Source organism: Astatotilapia calliptera, chromosome 15 (genome assembly GCF_964374335.1).
Source record: "Astatotilapia calliptera chromosome 15, fAstCal68.1, whole genome shotgun sequence".
Classification (NCBI taxonomy): domain Eukaryota; kingdom Metazoa; phylum Chordata; class Actinopteri; order Cichliformes; family Cichlidae; genus Astatotilapia; species Astatotilapia calliptera.
The window spans coordinates 19048981-19059096 of NC_137436.1; the positions used below are offsets into that span (position 1 = coordinate 19048981).

General features: G+C 41.7%; 2 non-coding genes across 2 annotated transcripts; both read left to right on the forward strand.

Annotated features, from left to right (window-relative positions):
* Positions 1 to 553: 553 nt before the first annotated feature.
* On the forward strand, positions 554 to 626 carry trnaa-agc (transfer RNA alanine (anticodon AGC)). The gene has a single exon. It is a non-coding gene; the product is annotated as a tRNA-Ala (tRNA).
* A 3948-nt stretch (positions 627 to 4574) lies between these two features.
* Positions 4575 to 4647, forward strand: trnaa-agc (transfer RNA alanine (anticodon AGC)). Its single transcript has one exon. It is a non-coding gene; the product is annotated as a tRNA-Ala (tRNA).
* Positions 4648 to 10116: the final 5469 nt, after the last annotated feature.

Sequence of the window (10116 nt, forward strand, 5' to 3'; positions counted from 1 at the left end):
AACTTGCACCAAGGGAGTGGCACTCCAATTTCGTTGTACTCTGTACAATGACAATAAAGGCTATTCTATTCTATTCTATTCTATTCTATTCTATTCTATTCTAAAAGACACTTGGTGTCTGAAGCTGTGCGTGTGTGGAGGAGCAATCCCAGTTCAAGGTCCCCTATGTGTCTAGACTCAGCACTATACGGATGGACTCTCTAGTTTGATATTTATTAAAACAATGGAGGAGTGAACCAGTCACAATTAAACAAAGACTAATCCTAAACTAGATTTACTGCCTGCTTCTTTTGTTTTTCTTTTTAACTGCCTGGCTCTTTACTATCTCTTAAATCCCTGTGACTAGCTACCCCTACCAGACCTTACTGTTACTGGGCTTTCATTAGTCTGTCACAACACTCAGGAATGTATCCTTCACAGAAAAAAGCAACGTAATCTTTAGCCATCACCAATGGGCGATTGATATAGTCTGACAAATAATAACAAATGTGTCTTGATATTGTTTGAGTGGCACACGTCATTGCATTGTGATCGTGCTACAGTACGAGACACAGGGGGATTAGCTCAAATGGTAGAGCGCTCGCTTAGCATGCGAGAGGTAGCGGGATCGATGCCCGCATCCTCCAAAAGGCCGTAGCTTTATCATCAACACAAAAACATTTCCTTTCCACAATAAACAAATGTTCAACTGTGTTCCGTTACCCCTGGTTAAGTAAGGTTACACTGGAAGGTTGACACCAGGCGACTGTGGAATGGACTGTGCTGCATCACTGACTACAAGAAAGACAACACAGTCAGCCCACTGCATCTCTTGCAGACGAGCTTAACAACTTTGACGCAGACAACAGAGAGCAGATCCTCTACCCTCAGGAGGACAGTGAGGCTGCAACTTTAACTCTCAAAACAGAAGCTGTGAGATGGATCTTTAAAAAGGTCAATCCTCACAAAGCTCCAGGACCGGACGGCATCCCAGGCCGGCTACTCAGAGTGTGTGCAGACGAGCTGGCAGAGGTGTTCACCAACATCTTCAACCTCTCCCTGAGGCAGTCAGTGGTCCCCACGTCCCTCAAAGCATCCACCATCATTCCCGTTCCCAAAAAATCAGTGGTCTCCTGTCTGAATGACTACCGTCCTGTTGCACTGACATCCGTCATCATGAAGTGCCTAGAGCGACTGGTCAAAGGTCACATCTGCTCCTCCCTCCCTGAAACACTGGACCCTCTTCAGTTTGCCTATCGGACAAACAGAGCCACAGAGGATGCCATCGCCCTGGCAACGCACACCACCCTCACTCACCTGGAAAAAGGGAATACATATGCAAGGATGCTCTTCATCGACTACAGCTCGGCATTTAACACCATCATCCCCTCAAAACTTGCCACGAAGCTCGTCAACCTTGGGCTGGAAACACCAACCTGCAGATGGATTCTAAACTTCCTCACAAACAAGCCCCAAGTGGTGAGAGTTGGTAAGCACACCTCCTCACCACTCATCCTAAACACAGGTACGCCACAGGGTTGTGTGCTTAGCCCCCTCCTATATTCCCTGTTCACACACGACTGTGTTGCTAAACACGAGTCCAACATCATCATCAAGTTTGCGGATGACACAACCATCATAGGCCTCATCACAGACAACGACGAGACGGCCTATAGAGAGGAGGTGATGACACTGCACGAGTGGTGTCTGGAAAATAACCTGACTCTCAACATCAGCAAAACTAGAGAAATGATAGTGGACTACCGAAAACGACCAGTCAGAGAACACCAGCCCATCCACATCAACGGTGTCAAGGTCGAAAGGGTCAGCAGCTTCAAGTTCCTTGGAGTCAACATCACCGAGTACTTCTCCTGGACCCAACATCGCCTCAAATGTTGGGTGTGCGATCGAGAGCTTGCTGACGAGCTGCATTACAGTTTGGTACGGAAGCTGCTCTACCAGCAGCCGTAAATCACTACAGAGGGTGGTGAAGGCAGCAGAGCACATCACTGGCATGAGGCTTCCTGCCATTCAGGACATTTATCTCCAGCGATGCCTCCGTAAAGCACACAGCATCATCAAGGACCACAGCCACCCAGCACATCAGCTGTTCTCCTTGTTACCATCTGGCAGACGTTACAGGAGCCTGTCTGCTCGGACTACAAGACTTAAAAACAGTTTTTACCACCAAGCCATACGACACCTCAACCACAACACTTAAACACACACAACACAGCACTCAGAAGCTACCCTGCAGCTTCACAAGTACTCTGTTAATCTGCACTGGTCACTCCACTTTATTGTTATTGATATTTATATTTAAAAAGTGCAATACTGTAATTTTCTGCTGCTCATTCCTCCCGTCATATTTCTTTTCAAGATTTTCTTATTTAATCACTAGTGTACATATATTTATAGATACATATATATTTAGTCATCTTTTCTCTTTTACCATGTCTCTCTAATATTTTGCTCCTTACTATTTTCCTATTCTTTTTTTTTATTATTTTATTTTACTTTATTTTATTTTCTTCTACTGTATCATGCTGCTGAGTGACTGCTGCTCGTCAAACACATTTCATTGCAATGTTGACCCTGTGCTAACTTGCATATGACAAATAAAACTGAAAACTGAAGGAAATGCTATCCCAGTTCAAGGTCCACATGCAATTTGTTTAGACTCAGCACTGTGCTTGTACTCCCTATATTGACATTTATCACCATAAAACAATGGAGGAGTGAAATGGTCACTATTAAACAAAGACTTACCCTAAACTAGATTTACTGCCTGCTTCTTTTGTTTTTCTTTTTAACTGCCTGTGTCGCTTCAGAAATTAGCACAGTGTTAGTACATCACCTGCTGAACTTTCCACTTCCATTGATGTCAATTTGCATTAGCCCTTAAATGCTGTTGGTACCTACTGTGTTATGGGCCACAATAAAGACTAAATGAAAAGAGTTACACCTTGGTTAGGAGGAGTCTGAGCTTCTAAAAGTGGGGAATTAGAATCTCTAAACAACAAATCAGAAAAGTTTGATTTTGCAGATTGAAAAGATTGATCCAATCACTCTGAAAAGACTTTCTAACAGGTCCTCTCCCTTTAACGTCTCACAAAAACTGAAAAACATCCCTGATCATCCTAAAATAATATCAGAAAGATGGCAACTTCTTCTTCAGCAGTGACATGTGTAACTTGCAATCAGAGGGGGATTTGCTCAAATGGATTAGTGATCACTGTGAGACCTTGGGTCACCCTGTTTACATGCTTAACTTAATAACTAGAGGTGCAGTACTCTAATACAAGTCTACTTTAGTGACCTTTAACTGATCACACATGCTGTGGCGTTGTAGAGCTGCAGATGCGCAAAGCTGAGAACGGACACACGTGGGCTTTCCTTATGGAAATTATACTGGGATAGTTCCTCCTTTCAGTACGCCACAGTCAGTTGTTTCCTTTGGCGTTTTAAGACGAGAGTAGCATTCATGTGATCAAACACCCGCATCCGTGGGGGATTAGTCCCAAACAATGGAGGAGTGAAACAGTCACTATTAAACAAAGACTTATCCTACACTAGGATGTATCCTACATGATGAGTCAAGGAGGCCATTTACGTGAAAAGGGAAAGACCATCTCTGAATCGAGGAAGGGGCCTAAGGGTACATCTTTCGCCATCTTACAATGCTGTGATTGTAGCCATTCCCCAACTCTCTGTGAATGGTACTCATGGACGTTGATCAGTGGGCTTTGATCAGTGGTTGTTGATCAATGGTCATGAGAATTTGCATAATTATGATTAAGGAACTGACCTCCCAGCCCATTGTTCCTTCAGTGGGCTGGTTTCAGTCATTATGCAAATGTACTGTTTATAAGATTTGGGGAAACCTGCAGTCAGCTGAGACTGAAGAAGTCACTTGGATGAGTGACGAAACATTTCTCCCACAAAACACTACATCCAGATGAACAGAATCAACCTTTGGAGATTTACTTTCCTGGATGATTAAGGATATCCCACACTAGATTTACTGCACAAATCAATGTCCTTTACAATATTTGAAAAGTTCATGTGACCAGGTACCCCTACTAGAACCTAAATGTCATGAAACTACTTTTGGAAAGAGGAGCAATCCCAGTTCTAGGTTCATAAGCAAAGCCCTGGTGTGTCTGTACTCAGGACTGCATATGTGCAGCTCTGAAACACCACAGATCATGGGACATGTTTAAGCTGCACCCAGTGGGGGATTAGCTCAAATGGTAGAGCGCTTGCTTCGCATGCGAGAGGTAGTGGGATCGACGCCCGCATCCTCCAAATGGGTGTTTCACTTTAAACCTCATCCTGAAAACATTTAATTTGCCGAGTGAACAAATCTCTTAAATCCCTGTGACTAGCTACCCCTACCAGACCTTACTGTTACTGGGCTTTCATTAGTCTGTCACGACACTCAGGAATGTATCCTTCACAGAAAAAAGCAACGTAATCTTTAGCCATCACCAATGGGCGATTGATATAGTCTGACAAATAATAACAAATGCGTCTTGACATTGTTTCAGTGGCACACGTCATTGCATTGTGATCTTGCTACAGTACAAGACACAGGGGGATTAGCTCAAATGGTAGAGCGCTCGCTTAGCATGCGAGAGGTAGCGGGATCGATGCCCGCATCCTCCAAAAGGCCGTAGCTTTAAGCATCAACACAAAAACATTTCCATTCCACAATAAAGAAATGTTCAACTGTGTTCCGTTACCCCTGGTAAGTAAGGTTACACTGGAAGGAAATGCTATCCCAGTTCAAGGTCCACATGCAATTTGTTTAGACTCAGCACTGTGCTTGTACTCCCTATATTGACATTTATCACCATAAAACAATGGAGGAGTGAAATGGTCACTATTAAACAAAGACTTACCCTAAACTAGATTTACTGCCTGCTTCTTTTGTTTTTCTTTTTAACTGCCTGTGTCGCTTCAGAAATTAGCACAGTGTTAGTACATCACCTGCTGAACTTTCCACTTCCGGCCTGCAAGCATTGTGAGGGTCAAGTTTTTAGAAGTTCAGCTACTCTGCACCCATCTTGAAATTAACGTGAGTATCTTCAGGGCAGTTATTTTGAAGCATCATCTTAGTTAATGGTTCAGTTATCATGAAGACAATGTACAGACAATCCAGTCAATGCAGTATTTAAAAGTAGTTGCTGTTTAGAAAGTGTTACTACGTTTATGCCTGCTTCTCTTCAGCAGAGCTGGATGATAAAACTATGCAAAGTTAAATGTTTCTGTGTCGTTACAATCCCACTTGGAGGATGCGGGTATCGATCCCTGGGAGAATTTAAATTGTATCACTTTTGTAGCAACTCTGAAAAAGGAATCATACCATATGTTAAAATGTATAGCTCTACAAAATACACACCAACCGAAAGATTCCTTTGATCGATATCCCGTAGGAGACACAAATCTTTTTGGGGTTGAGTCTATGGAAGTAAATCTACCTACTGAACAGCCAGAAGGGATGACCAAGTTATTGTGAGGTATTGAAGGGACATAGAGACAGCAGGGGAGACCCGAGGCGGCCGCATGTCCGAGTGTCAGGTGAACTGAACTTCAGGTAAGAAGTTATGACCTGCAGTCTATCTGGGTCACATATAAAACAAGTTTAGGTGGAGTTTATTTTCTTTATGCTGACTTTTTACAGTCATTTACAATAACTCTCGTACTGTGTACTAGCTAGCATGACGGAGTTTCTATACAGCTGGGTGGGTGCTATGATGTTACTGATAGTGAACTTTATTTTATTCATAAGGTTAGTTAGTAAAGTTGCCAACCGTCCCGTAAAAAACGGAATCGTCCCGCATTCGGAGAAAATATTACGCGTTTCTTATTGAGCTGAAAAGGAACACAGCTTGTCCCGGACTTCAGCTAGAATGGAAAAAGACACAAAGCTGGATTTATTCTGCGTCTTTACGCTGTCAGCTGCCTCTTCTTCTTTCATTCTCTCCCCTTCCTCTCCTGTTGCTCCTTTGATCATGAAACTGATCAATGATCAGCTGATCGGCATTTCTCTCTTGTTTGTTTATCGCCCACTTTGCGCCAGAAAGAAGAAACCAGCCGATGTCGTGCTAAACAACAGCAGCATGTTTAAGCTTGATCAGCTGTTGTTAGAATGTATTTAATATTAATTTCTAGTATCAGCTGATGTTTGCTGGAGCCACAGCTATAAAGCTGCTGGTCATGATATCGGTTTGGATATGTGGTGAGAGGGAAACATGAAGATGAAACCAGGAGATGTCTTTACTGAATCATCAGAGCTGAACAGGTGATGGAGAAACAGGTTTACCTTTTAGGTGACATGAATGAGTTTAAGGGAAGTTAAGAACTGTTTCTGAGACACAAATAACACCAGGATCCTTTTTTAGGTAGCTGACAGCTGGTAACTGTGCAGGGGCGGATTTAGCAAATTAACAGGGAAAGGGGGGCACAAAGAAATACTTTTCTTTCTTATTCTCATTTAAAATATCTAGTTTTTAATAAATAATTATCTGAATCTTACAACCAAAGTTTTTATCTGATGTAAAATGTATAGAGATCACATATATACCAACATGACAGTGTACATCACTGTCACAACAGCGTTTGTTTTCATTCAAAGGCTTTATGGCCTTTCCTATAATACCTGGTGGGCCGGTCTCTAGTCTACATGGCAATGCCGATTATTTGTTCCAGTCCAGCCCTGCTCACCACTAGGTGAGTGAGCTGGATGATTGTAAGTAACAGTGGAGCTGTTCTCATCGAGACGACCCCTCCTAACTACAGTTTTATCAGTGAGGCCAGGGTGAGCAGGAGAGGAGGAGGGGTTGCTGTCTTATTTAATGAATCATTTCAATGTAAGCAGCTATCTCCTGGAAGTTTTCAGTCTTTTGAATATGTGGCTTTACAGCTGAAGGCCCCATCCAAAGTTGTGTTTCTTAATGTTTACAGGCCTCCCAAATACTGCACAGACTTTTTTAATGACCTCAGTGAACTGCTGTCTGTGATCTGTGTTGATTTTGACTGTGTAATTATTGTTGGGGATTTTAACATTCATGTGGACAACCCTCAGGACAAAGGGACTAAAGACCTGAGTAACACTCTGGGCAACTTTGGGCTGACTCAGCATGTAACAGAGGCCACACATAATAGAGGACACACTCTTGACCTACTGATCTCCAAAGGCCTAAGCATTTCAAAGGTTACTGTGTCTGATGTGGGCCTGTCTGACCATTACTGTGTTTTCTTTGAAAGTAAAATCTCAGCCCACACAAATATATCAACAGCAGTGATCACAAAACGGTGTATAACTGAAGACAGTAGTGAGATCTTTAACCAGGTCTTCCCATTAACACCTGACCTGTCCAGGGGTTCAGTCAATGAGCTCGTCAATAGCTTCAATGCTAACATGTTAAATGTAATGGACACTATTGCTCCCATTAAGGTGAAGGTTATCTCTGGAAGAAGAAGTCTCCATGGAGAAACTCCACACTGGTGAAAAATGAAAAAAGAGAGTGTAGGAAAGCTGAGCGCAGATGGAGAAAAACAAACCTCCAGGTTCATTATGACATCTATAAAGAGAAACTTCACAATTAAAATTTACAACTGAGGAGTGCAAGGAGGTCCTACTTCTCTGACATCATCACCAAAAACAGTCATAATGCTCGGGTCTTATTTTCTACAGTTGACAGGCTAACAAACCCTCCTGTGTCAGTGGCAGCTGAACTTCATTCGACCGTGGCCTGCAATGACTTTGCCAAATTCTTCACTGAAAAAATCCAAAAAATTAGACAAGCAATTGGTACATCAACAGCAGATCCAGGATATGTACTGTGTCCACCAAAAAACTGTTTAAACACCATGAAACAGTTTCACCCGATTAACAGCAAAGACCTGGAGGACATCTTAGGTCAACTGAACTCCTCCTCCTGCTGTTTAGATGTCCTGCCAACAAGTTTTTTCAAAAAGGTCTCAAAGACTTTAGAGTCAGACCTGTTACAGATCGTCAACTTTTCTTTATTATCAGGTGTGTTTCCAGAATCACTAAAAACTGCTGTAATTAAACCTATACTGAAAAAGGACAAGCTTGACAAGACACAAATGAACAACTACAGGCCGATCTCAAATCTCCCGTTTTTAAGTAAGATCATTGAAAAAGCAGTTTCTCAACAGCTCAGTTACTTCTTAAAACAGAATAACTGCTATGATGCCTTCCAGTCAGGTTTTAGACAGAACCACAGCACTGAAACCGCTCTCACCAAAGTGTTTAATGACATATGTCTGAATACAGATAGTGGAAAAATGTCAGTCTTAGTTTTACTGGATCTCAGTGCAGCATTTGATACAGTTGACCACAACATATTACTCAAACGACTGGAGAACTGGGCAGGTCTTTCAGGAACTGTACTAAACTGGTTCAAAACATACTTAGAAAACAGGAAATACTTTGTATCAATAGGTAACTTCACATCTGAGCAGACAAGTATCACATGTGGAGTTCCCCAAGGTTCCATCTTGGGACCCCCTCTGTTTAACATTTACATGCTCCCACTGGCACAGATTATAAAGAACAACAAAATAAACTATCATAGCTATGCAGATGACACACAAATATATATCACAATGTCACCAGGAGACCGAGGCCCTGTACAGGCTCTTGGTAAATGCATTAAGGAAATTAATGACTGGTTGTGCCACAATTTTCTCCAGCTAAACAAAACCAAAACTGAAGTAATAGTCTTTGGAGCCAAAGAAAAACGATTACAGGTCACCAGAGAACTTCAATCTATACACCTAAAAACCACAGACCAGGCGAGAAATTTGGGTGTAGTGATGGATGCAGACCTAAACTTAGATAAACACATTAAGACAATAACAAAGTCAGCTTACTATCACCTCAAGAATATATCAAGGATAAAAGATCTGATGTCTCAACAGGACCTGGAAAACCTAGTCCATGCATTCATCTTTAGTAGGCTTGATTACTGTAACAACAACTTTTACAGTTCTACCTAAAAAATAAGTCAGACAACTACAGCTCATTCAGAACTCTGCTGCTCGAGTCCTCACTAAGACCAAAAAAGTGGACCACATCAGTCCAGCTCTGAGGTCTTTACACTGGCTGCCTGTCCGTCAGAGGATAGACTTTAAAGTTCTGATGCTGGTCTATAAAGCTCTGAATGGTTTAGGACCAAAATACATCAGTGACCTCCTGACCCAGTATGAACCTTCCAGATCCCTCAGGTCATCTGGATCCGGTCTTTTATCAGTTCCCAGAGTCAGAACCAGACACGGAGAAGCTGCATTCAGCTTTTATGCTCCATATATCTGGAACAAACTCCCAGAAAGCCTCAGATCAGCTGAAACACTCAGTTTATTTAAATCCAGGTTGAAGACTCACCTGTTCTCAGCTGCATTTGAATAAAACACCAAATCCACACTTTTAAGCTTAAATTTCAAAACTTACATTAACTACTGATTTTATCTACTGTTCTGATTTTATGTTTTGATTTTATATACTGTTTTGTTTGTTTGTTTGTTTGTTAATTAGTTAGTTTGTTTGCTTGTTTTAATCAATTTTAAATCATGCTTTTTATTTGTTTTTGTTTCTAATGTCTCTGTAAAGCACTTTGAATCACCTTGTTGTTGAATTGTGCTATACAAATAAATTAGCCTTGCCTTGCCTTGCCTAGGTGGTGTTCAGTTGACAGCTCAGGGTCTGTCTTCACCCAAGTGTCCAGAACATGTACAAATTTCTGTAAAAATACAGCCGTTAATGTGGTTGGCATTAATACCTACAGTGGGGCAAAAAAGTATTTAGTCAGCCACCGATTGTGCAAGTTCCCCCACTTAAAATGATGACAGAGGTCAATAATTTGCACCAGAGGTACACTTCAACTGTGAGAGACAGAATGTGAAAAAAAAAATCCATGAATCCACATGGTAGGATTTGTAAAGAATTTATTCATAAATTAGGGTGGAAAATAAGTATTTGGTCACCTCAAACAAGGAAAATCTCTGGCTCTCACAGACCTGTAACGTCTTCTGTAAGAAGCTTTTCTGTCCCCCACTCGTTACCTGTATGAATGGCACCTGTTTGAACTCATCATCTGTATAAAA